The 11,714-nt window shown below is 40.8% G+C and overlaps 1 long non-coding RNA gene across 1 annotated transcript in view; it reads right to left on the bottom strand.

Annotated features, from left to right (window-relative positions):
* The window catches only part of LOC116157296 (uncharacterized), a 271,730-nt gene extending 260,348 nt beyond the window's left edge, over window positions 1-11,382 (bottom strand). The window contains exons 1-2 of the long non-coding RNA XR_004141330.2: window positions 11,321-11,382; window positions 10,856-10,963 (exon numbers count right to left, since the gene is read on the bottom strand). This is a non-coding gene — a long non-coding RNA (uncharacterized LOC116157296). The remainder of the gene's footprint in view (window positions 1-10,855; window positions 10,964-11,320) is intronic.
* Window positions 11,383-11,714: the final 332 nt, after the last annotated feature.

Here is an 11,714-nt window from a genome sequence, read left to right on the forward strand (position 1 = left end):
ATTTGGGCACAAAGTCTATTAGCACAAACCACCTCAGATTTCTGTCACCTCCTGTCCTCCAAAGTAACCTAAATAATGACAACTAAGTCTGATCAGCCTCCCAGTGGTGGCTTAGTTTTCTAAATGTGACCTTGTAGGGATGATGCCTCAGCTTCTGGTGTCCCATGAGGAATCCTGTCATTAAACCTGGGCTGGACTCATAAGCCAAAGAGTAGGGAAGGAAGCACCAGGACAGGTAAGGGAGGAAACGGGGGAGGTATGGGTTAAGCAGAGCTTTGCGATACCCCTCAGTCATAACTCCTACCCTAGGGTGACACCTCTTATTACCCTGGTCAAAGACAGATACCTTTGGGAGGGAAGGTAAAAACTAAATAATGAGACTTTTAAACAGCCATACTAGCCCTTATTCATCTGTTCAAATGCTGTCCTCCTTAGTAGGGGGACCTGGAGGAATTATTCCAAAAACGTTATCACTGGGTGCAGCCACTATGGAAAATAGTATGGAGATTCCTCAAAAAATTTAGACTAAACAAGATTATACTGTATAGCACAGGGAAATATATACAAGATCTTGCGGTAGCTCACAGTGAAAAAAAATGTGACAATAAATATATGTATGTTCATGTATAACTGAAAAATTGTGCTCCACACTGGAATTTTACACAACACTGTAAAATGACTATAACTCAATAAAAAATGTAAAAAATTAAATTAAATTAAAAATAATTAATTAACTTGAAAAAAAATTAAGACTAGAACTACTCTATCATCCAGCTATGCCACTTCTGGGTATTTTTTATGCAAAGAATACAAAAACACTCATCTGAAAAGATACATACACCCCTACATACACTGTGGCATTATTTATAGTTGCCAAGGGAGGGAAATACCCTAAGTGCCTATCAATGAATGAATGGATATAGAAAATGTGTCGTACATATACATATATAGTATTATATATATCTATATACACATATATAATATACATTAATACACACATATATATAATGTAATACTACTCAGCCATGAAAAAAAAAGATGAAATCTCGCCATTTGAGACAACTTGGGTAGACTTTGAGGGCGTTATGCTATGTGAAATAAGACAAAGAAAGACAAATATTGTATGATTTCACCCCTATATAGAATATAAAAAACAAACAAAGTAAATGAACAAACCAAACAAAAACAAACACGTAGATACAGAAAACAGAGTAGCAGTTACCAGAGGGGAAGGAGCACAGGGAAGGGAGAAATGGGTACAGGGGATCAACTGAATGGACGTGGATGGAAACTAAATTTTCAGTGGTCGGTGTGCTGTAGGGTATTTAGAGATAGATGTGTAATGTACACAGGAAACTTACATAATGTTGTAAAGGAGTTTTACCTCAATAAAAAAAATTTTTAAATAAATGCTACTGTTGGTCAAATATTGTGGGTCCCCTCCTTTGGAATGGACTTCAGAGTTTGCCTTTGGCTTAAAATAGTATTATGCAACCAGACCACTCTCATTCACTGAACTCTTCGTTGTTCTTAGACACAAAATCCACTACCATAGGCTAGAAATGTATTATCATTTAAGACATTCATTCATTTATTTGTTCATTTGTTTATTTAACCAGCAATTATTTACTGACTACCTCCTACACATTGTACTTAGCACACACATGAGAAAGCCCTCCCATAAGGAATACACAGTCCAGTAAGAAAGACAGAAGTACATACAGCTAATTTAAACACAATAAAATACATGCCATATTCAAGACAAAATAAATGCTGTTTATGGCAACAGAAAGAAGAGAGGAGTAATTCAGCTTGGGTCGATAGGGAATGTTCATTGAGATGGTAGATCTGAATATAATCTTGAAGGAATTAATTAGATGTTAACAGGAAGAGAAGGATGGTAAAAAAAAATTCTAGGTCAAGGCAACAATATAAATTATTAAACTGAAAATGCACAGAGGTAGCAAGTGAAGACAATTTAATGGAAGTAGGGTCTTTTCCACAAATGGTCTGAGACAACTTGATATCTACAAGCAAAATACAAATTTGGACCCCTAGCTTCACACCATACACAAAAACTAACTCAAAGTGGATCATGGACTTAAATGAAAGATCTAAAATTATAAAACTCTTAGAAGAAAATTCAGCAGTAAATCTTTGTGACCTTGGGCTTGGCAATGATTTCTCAGATGTGATACCAAAAGCATAAGTCATCAAAAAGAAGACTGGTAAGTCAGACTAAACCAAAATGAAAAACATTTGTACTTCAAAGGACAGCATCAAGAAAGTGAAAAGGCAACCCACAGAGTGAAAGAAAATATTTGCAAATCATGTCTGATAAGGGACTCAGACTATATAAAGAACTCTTACAATTCAATAATTGAAAGACAAATGACCTCATTTTAAAATAGGTGAAGGATTTGAATAGACATTTCTCTAAAGAAAATTAGTGAATGTCTAATAAGCATGTGAAAAGATGCTCAACATCATTACTTATTAGTAAAATGCAAATCAAAACCACAATGAGATATTACTTCACATACAAGATGGCTATAATCAAAAAGACAGACCATAACAAGTGTTGATGAAGATGTGGAGAAATTGGAACCCTCATACCTTACTGGTGGGACAGTAAATTGGAGCAGCTGTTTTGGAAAACAGTTTTGACAATTCTTCAAAATGTTACACATAGAGTTAGCATATGGCCAAGCAACTCCAATCCTAGCTATATACTCAAGAGAAATTAAAACATATATCCACACAAAGACTTGTACACTAATGTTCTAGCAGCATTATATTCACAGTAGCAAAAAAAGTGGAAACAATCCCAGTGTCCTTCAACTGATAAATGGATAAATAAAATGTGGTATAGCCATATGATGGAACATTATTCCGTCAGAGAAAGGAATGAAATACTGACACATGATACATACTGTATCAAAAACATGCTAAGCAAAGGAAGTCACACACATACGTATTGTATAATACCATTTATTTTAAATATTCAGAATAGGCAAATCTGTAGAGAGAAAAAGCATAGAAATATAAATAAATAAAAATAAACATTAAAAAAAATTTCTTTTTAAGTAAATTCATGGTTGCCTAAGGCTGGGAGGTGGGAATGGAGAATGGGGGTAAGATAAGGCACTACTAACCAGTACAAAGTTTTGGGGGTGATGAAAATGTTCTAAAATTGCATCAAGATTATGGTTTCACAACTCTGTATATATGTTAAAACCACTGAATTGTACACTTTAAGCAGGTAAATATAATGGTACATAATTATGTCTCAATAAAACTGTTTAAAAATATGATGGAGTGACCATATAATTTATCATCCAAACCAGGACACCTTTGAAGGTGCTAAACATGCTAAACTAGACAGGACCCCAGGACAGCAGGCTTAAACCTAGACCACTCTCGGCAAATGGGGTACAGGGTCAGTCTAACTTTACTAACTGCCTGGAAATAGAATGTGTGGAGGGGAAAGAGAGGAAAAAAGGCTAGAAAAGTAGAACAAGACCAGACTGGGGAGAGCCTTGAATGTCATGCTAAGGGATGTGGTCAGAGAAAAAAGATAATTTTAGCAACAGTACAAAGGATTAATTGTAGGAGTATAAAAAACTGGGCATAAAACTAGTAAGAGGATTTTTCCATAGTCAAGATTAAGAAATGGTAAGCATCTAAATTAGGACATGGGCTGTAGGGATGACAAGAAATGGACAGATTTAGGAAATACTTTGGGTTTGAAAGTTTAAAAGCATTTCCTAAAGGAAGTTCAAAAAAAAAAAAAAGAATCTTCAGTAATAGCAGCATCCCTGAAATAAGTATACAGTGCTCCAAGTCATTACTGCAGAAGAACATGTTATGTTCTGTCTCCTACAAACGCTGCACGTGTGCTGGACCAGACAGATGCAGCCCAGGGCGTGCACCCTGAATGTACTCGCTGCTTTACAAAGCAGTTTTCTGTTTAAAAACGGACCTGCTCTGTTCCTGTTTCTCCTATAAGAGAAATGGAGGAAAAGCAGGTAAACAGTGATCCAACTTGGGGGAGTTGGGATGGCTTTTTTGTTTGTTTGTTTTTTGTTTTTGTTAATTGACGGCGGTTTAAAACAGCTGTCTCAGGCAGTTTAAAAATTATACTGCATGGAAGTTGAAGTGGGAGTGATTGGACTTCCGTGGCTATGGTTACTTTTTAAAAACTACGTCTATTTTTGTAAAATTAACCTGTTTAAAAATTAAATGACTTCATGATAATGTCAACCAACTTTCATCATCCTTGTAGGCTTGTAGTTAACTTCGCCTGAAATACACTGTAGCTGGGGGCTCATGTAAGTGGCTTGAACAAACTTAAAGCACACCTTACATCAGATCACCTGAGTACTTATTAATTGAAGGCCAGAGGATATGAGTAAAAATTATTAACTACTCCCCTGGCAGATAGGGATCAGGAGCTAGAGAACTGGGAAGAAAAAGACTCAGAAGAGAAATCAATGAACCAAATCATCTCCCCGCTTCCAACTTCAGGGCTATGGAATGAAATCTTTGCCCCAGGGGCTCATAAACCCCTTCGCTTAAATTAGAAAGTTTAGCATCTATTCCCAGAAAGAAAAAAAGAAAGAAAGAAAAAAAAAAAAAAAAGACACCAGAGACTTAAAATAAGCAAGGCAAAAACCAAAATGTCTATGATTTTCATTTTAATCCCCTAATACAAACGAGGGGACGAGAAAGGCTGACCGTACGGTGAACACTAAGCCCGGACTCCTCCAAGGTTACGGCCCTCCCTTTATAACGGGGTTTCGGGCAGGCGCAGCATCTTGCGCTAGATAAACAATACAAGATTAAGCACGTAAAACGCTCGAATGGTTTGTGTAAAATTTATGGATGTTTAGAAGGTCCCACAAAATAAATTTTCAGACCAACTGAGCTAAAGATGTATTTCCCTCTTGCCAGATGAGGGTATAAGGAGTTTGTGGAAACAGGATGGTGGCCAGCTGTTTTACATCTCCACCAAGAAAACAGGCTGAATTTGTTTTCAAGTACTAGGATTGGACAAGGGAAAGAACTTTCCACCCATATTATTCCATCTGACATTCAAACAGTACATGGAAGACATGGCCTATCTCCCTCAAAGAGGTTTTAAAGACAAGTATGTTGGCTTGCTGGACGGGTCATCTATTCATGGGAAGAGAGGCGCATATAATGACATGAGAAACCTGAGTCTATGAGGACTGTCATGAGGAAGTAGAATGATTAACTTTAAAATGTGGCTATCACTTGAGGCCAGTTTTTGATGCGGTTTTTATGTTATCTGATTACTCTTAAACTAGCAACTAACCAACTTCATAATGGGAATAAAATGAGGAAGAGTTCTGTTTCCTCAAAATTAATTTTCAGATAACTACTCCAATTATAACTCTAACTGGATTTTTGCATTAAAAATCAGTAAGACATTAGATACCAAAATGTATTTAGAAAACTAAACATAGACAAAACCCCGACAATATTCTGGTGAAAAAAAAAAGTGTCTGAGGAAGTCTAAACTGGTGTGTTACTGATGCTGGAATGGATACGTAAATCCAGAGCACGCAACGGAAAACCGAAACCACATCCAACTACTTGAAAGAATATACTATGTGACAGAGTAAGCTCCTCACACAAGGGAGTAAGGAAGGATTTTTTTTTTTAATGTTGGAATAAATAGATACCAAGTAAGGAAAAAGTCATTTAGATCCAAACCTCATCCCACATGACAAGATAATCTTTCGATGAATTTATACATTCATTTAACAAATGACATGGAAAGGGGGGAAGGTATAGCTCTGCGGTAGAGCACAGGCATAGGATGAACAAGGTCCTGTGTTCAATGACCAGTGCCTCCATTAAAATAAATGAGTAAATAAATAAACCTAATCACCCCCCCAAAAAAAATAAAATAAAAAAACGAAACAAAAAAAAATAAATGACACCAAGGGCCAACTCTATGCTGAATGTGCAGAAATGAAAGACCCAGTCCCTGTCTTTAAGGTGCTCTCAGTCTGATGGGGAGAAGGGTAAGTAAACAGAAAATTACAAAACAACTTGACAGGCAGAGGGGAGTTCAAATTGCCCATTCCGCTGATGGATAGGTAGAGCTTAGCTAGGCAATGGTAGAGCAGCATTGAGGAGGCTAGATTATTCCCAAATTCCAAGTCCTCTGTGACTGGAGCACCAAGGGTGTGCACTGAGCGGGCGAGGAATAGTGGCAGGAGCAGGAGGAGAGGAGGGGGCGCAGCAGGAGACTCTGGGGCGAGAGTCAGCAGACAGACCGCAAAGGGAGCTTCCAGTCTATGAAATCAGAACTGTATCTTGAAACCTATGGGGGTACAGGGAAGGATTTTAAGATAAGGAAGCAGCGTGATCCGATATGTGGTGTAGAGAGCTCACTTCCCAGCAGTGTGCCAGAGGGTTTCCGCAGAGAAGAACAAGGTATTTGCCATGAGATCAGTTGGAAGGGCACCGGCAGTTTTTCCAGGAGGAAGGGAGGGGAGCCTACATCACAACAGGGCAGCAGAGAAGGAGATGAGGAAGCCAGGAGTTATTTAGGGAGGAAACTTGATAGGCTCAAGTTACCACATCTCTAGCATTTTAGGTTGAGCTAAAACAGAGGCACTATTCGTCAGAAAAAGAAAATTTAGGTGGGAGGTGGGTTTGGGAGTAAAAGGTGATAAATGCAGTTTTGGACACACTGAGTTTGAATAGCTGCGGGACATCCAAGAGGGGAGGTCCATTTACAATTCTTGTTTCTGTGCATTTGAGAGTCATCAATAATATGAGCGATAGTCATTTACATATTATATTCATTTAAATATAAATCTATGATGAATACCTACTACATTCTGGACTCTGTTCTAGGCTCTGGGGGGACAGCAAAAACCCAAGCAGACAAAGGCCCTGCTCCAACATGGCCCACATTCTAATGGCGTGGGTGAGACAAGGGTAGAGAGACCTACAATTATCAACTAAATATATGTTAGTTATAGAACATCTGTAAAGTAAGATAAACTAAATTAAGAGACTAGAGAGTGACTGAGTACAGGTACAGGGTCAGGATAGATGAGGTAAGAAAGATGCCCAGAGTACCAACTATAAGGAGGCACACGGTCTCAGATGCTGATCTGAACTTGCCTCCTTAAACTGTGTGCCCTGGGCGCCTCACTTGCCTTACCCTAGTCCCGACCCTGACTGGGTACCTGCTATTTTCTATGGATAACCAGGGAAGCTTCATTTGAAAGTTGACAATTTGAGTAGAGAACTAAATAAAGAAATAAGTCAGGTATCCCCATCTCTGGGGAAAGAACACTGTAAGCAGAGAAAACCATATGAGCAAAGGCCCTGAGGCAGGAAGACACAGTGTGTTGACGAAAAAGGTCTCCCAGAAATCTCCACCAAGGACAATGTACAGAAGAGATGAGAACCAAAGACAGAACCCCCAAGAAAACACAGTAAACGGATGAGCAAAGGGGCAAAAAGCCTACAAGGAAGAGTGAGAAGGAGAGGCCAGAGAGGTAAGAGCAAAGCCAGGAGAGAGATCTGTCACCAAAGCCAAGGGAGGAGTTTTTCAAAGAAGAAGCAATCAATACTGTCAACCACTGCAGAGACGGGGTAAGACAGAACACAAATCTTACACCGCTGGCACCTGGGAACGTGTCCTGCCTTTAGGAAAAACAGCTTATGACTTGGAGAACTTTCCTAACCTGAGTCCACACCTGAATGGTTCACACCTCTAAACAGTCCTCTTTCTGGTATGGAAGGTCACCAGAAGTACTTTCATTCTGGACAAACCCAAGCAATGCAGAAACTAAAAATAATAGTTCAGTCTGAACACCTTCAACCCAGTTGTGATAGTCTTTTAAAAACTGATTTCGTAACTAAAACCTGTGAGTTCATGTCCCAGCTGGCCACCACCTCTACCATAAACAGGGTCAGTTGCTAAAGTGGCCCTTACCTACGGGAATACTCATTCTCTGATCCTCAGCAGAGGCCCAGGTTGATCCTGTACAACCCAGCTTGGTTTTAGGAGCATCCTGAGAATTCTTCACCCAGTCGAATGTGGGTGCCGCCAATCTCATTCCCCTGGGCTAGATGAATGGGTATCATTTATTAACTGTGAGTGAGCTTGAAGCCGCAGGTTCAAATTAAACCAAACTCTTTGCTAGTTGGGGTAGTTTCCTTTTAACTGCATTCCAATGCTCCAGGGAATTTGTGGCTTCACAGTTTCATCACCAAAATTCACTTACCAACCAAACTGAAATGACAAGTATCGGTGAGTATGTGGGGTTTCATGGTTTAATCAGAATCAGAGAGGGAGACCATCACTGTAATCAAGTCCAACAAAGGCTCATTATATAAAATCAAAAGAAAGCCAAGAAACTTAATATGCTCAAGCTCACACCTGCCTGTGGAATAAAAATAATAATAATAATATTGTATGCCACTTTTCACCATTTGGAAGGGAAACCTGTAAAATTTTAAAACTCCAAACAAAGCTCTCTTTTACCTTTTGAACTTCTCAACAAATCTGTTTAATGAACAACGCTTAAGCATGTAAAAACACTGACCCTCCCACCCCCACAGTTTTAATGTCTAACAAGATAACTTAAAACCAGCTTAGACAGATTTTTCTTCAAAAAATATGAATTATAAGCCACACCTGCTGGCTGACACCTAATTCTGGCTCTTTCGTGCTCTAAAATGGCCAAGTGAAATAGAAATGAAGCAGGAATTCATAGTTAAGGGTCAATTCATGGACTTGGGGCTTTGATGAAATAAGGCACTTGGATAAGAAACAGAAGATCCTTGTGCTTGGCCACTTAGAAAGTCTCTTGGTGGCGGCCGAGGTAGTAATTAACTCACAGATCCAGGTGTTGTATCTGCATTGTCTGTGTTCTTAGAGAAAGCGTGTCAGAACAACTTGAGGGCCACATGGCAAGTAAGACACAGGGCCTTTTAAGAAAAATAGAAATGGATTGTGAGCATTTCACATAGTCAAATGTTTGTGCTAGAATTAGAGACCAAACAGACATCTGTCTCTTCATATAAATGTATTAACATGCCCAAGATTTAAACATCTCAAGATTAAGATATTCCAACTACCTATTTTCCAATGTGTCAGCTTCAGCCTACCTCCAAAACCACAAGACACTAATCTTCTTCCTGGGTAATCTGTGCTGAAATGGAAAATTTTCTGATTTTGACCTGTTATCCATTCACATTTTTTTCTTTAATTGATTTGTATTGCCATGGCTAGAAGAGTCTAGCAGGATCATGACTGCCATGTTTCAAACAAAAGCTGGGGCAGGAAAAATAGGTCGTGTGTGGACAGTTGGTCGACCTCCTTTCAGACTGGCTTGGGGTGTGTTGCTGCGTGCGCCCCGAGGCTCGCTGAAAATGGAGTCCTCGGTGTTGGCAGGATAATCAGAAAATCCATCTTGTGACCTGTCAGCGTACCCAAGGGCTCTGTGGGCAGAATCTTCCACTTTTCTAAGATACTGCATATGCGTACATTGCCACAGCCTGATGTTGAACATACTCTAAATTACAGCTGTAGAAGCAGAAACACATGTGTGGCCCGAGCCACAGCATCCTTCCGGCTATGGAAACCCAAGTGGGTCACCCTTCACTGTGCGTCATGGCCCAAGGGGTCAGTGCAAAGTAGCAGAGGACACTGAGAACAGGACATTCTCCCTTTCCCCCTAGTTACGCTCGAAGCAACCTGACACCTCTGAATTTGATGTTCAATGTGAAAAAAGAAAAGAGAGAAGGGGGCCTCTGAAAAAGAGATCTTGCAAGACTTTTAAACAAATTTCCCTCTGCTGCTCTCTGCCTAAGCTCAGAAGACACCACAAATGTAGGAGGGCTCCTTAGTGTAACGATGGCTTACCAAAACTTAACAGACTCACTTCCAGCTATTACATTAAAAAAGAGAGCGAGCGAGCCGGGGCGCTTTGGCAAGGCCGACCAGACCCATTAGCATCTCCGGTCCCTCCTGGACAATGAAACACGCGGAAATAGCAACAGTTAAAAGAGCGAGACTACCTTAAGTAAATGAAAAAGCGCATTTCCATATTTTTAAACAAAGGGGTTCTGCACCATCTGTCCCCGTCTGGGTGCCCCCTGCTCCACACTGAGAGGATTTGCAAGGGATTCAAGTGCACCTTATAGATTAAATAGTCACTCGGCTGCTTAAGCCCGGTTGCCCAGACAATGGCCGCGCGGAGCACCCCTTCCTCCTTCCTTCCTGTCGAGTGTTCTGCCTGACTACACAAACTCAATGCGCGCGGCTCCCCCGTTGCAAGAAGTGGACTTGACCGGAGCTAAAACCAACAAAGGCAGATTCTGGTGGGAGCTGCGGAAGCGCCGGGCACTGAGTCAACAGACGGGTTTCATTGAAATGCAAATGGCGCGGCCGCGGCCTCGGCGCGCCACCTCCCGCCCCTTAACTTCTCAACCCCCGCGCCGCGCCGGCCTGAATGGGCCCATTGACGCGCCCGCCGTCCCCACCGCTCGGGGGCCTCTGCGGGCGCGGGGAGCCGCCTGGCCGCCCGAGCGCCCCGGCCTCGCGAGCCCTGTCAGCGCCTTAATTTCTGCAGATCGTCATCACCTGGTCCGCATCGTCGTCTCCCTCCCGGACCCAGCAGGGTGTCCCTCGCCTTAAACGCAGGTTCGCCTGCCGACTGGCCGAGGAACCGAAAAGTTCCCTGCTCTGCTGCTGAGTTTAAAAACAAACAAACAAAAAAGTTCCAAAGTACCACAGTGGTGGTTACATTTTTTCCGCCCTAAGTATTTACTCACTTAACCTTAAGTGTGTACTCACTTAAATCCTGTCCTCTTGTATCCAGAGAGAACCCGTCTTGATTTTTTTTTTCAGGTGCTAGACATTTTTAGCTTAGAAGAAGTAGTTCTCACCGATGCTCCCTAAATGCTGAAGTAAAAACAAATTCCATTTGGTATTTGGTGACTGCCCGCCCTCTCTCCCCATTTCCCTGTGCCGTGTTTTACTTTGACTAGATAATACTATCAGCTTGCTGTTTATTTTGTACTTCCCTAAGGTCTGAAGTAAACGCGTGCTGTTAAAACAGTACTTAAAAGGGGAAGTAAAGGTAGGTTTTTTCTTTACAGAAATAAAAGGTTAATTCAATTCTTTAAGCAAACTGAGTTACTAACAATAATTTTAAAATAAAGCTAAAGAGTACTTAAAGGTCACTTTAAAATATAAGAAATCCTTCTACTGGGTACATATCTGGCTGCTATTTCAGACTTAGTGTAACAGAAAACAAACCTGACTCCATGTTGGGTCTCTTCCTTTAGCGCCAAGGGTCGTGCTCTGTGGCCTGTGCTTAGTCATGCTGCCTCTGCAGCTTTGTGAAACAATGTTGCCTACAGCCTGCAATATGCAGGGTAGCCCGTTTTCAAGGCTCTGACCTTAAAGGTGTAACACTTTTCAGTTCATATACAGATAAAAAATTGCAGAACAGGAGAGATAACAATTGTCTTGTTGGAGGTTTATAGGAGCACTGTGACCAGACCTATAGGGCAGCTATGAGAACAAAAGATTACTGTACCAAGAAATTTGCAACAACCAGCCACAGCCCTCCTCTACCTTTTAGTATAAAAGAAGCCTGAATTCTAACCAGGTAAAATGGTTCTTTGGGACACTAGCCCACCCTCTCCTG

The sequence above is a fragment of the Camelus dromedarius genome, chromosome 1, assembly GCF_036321535.1.
Source record: "Camelus dromedarius isolate mCamDro1 chromosome 1, mCamDro1.pat, whole genome shotgun sequence".
NCBI lineage: Eukaryota > Metazoa > Chordata > Mammalia > Artiodactyla > Camelidae > Camelus > Camelus dromedarius.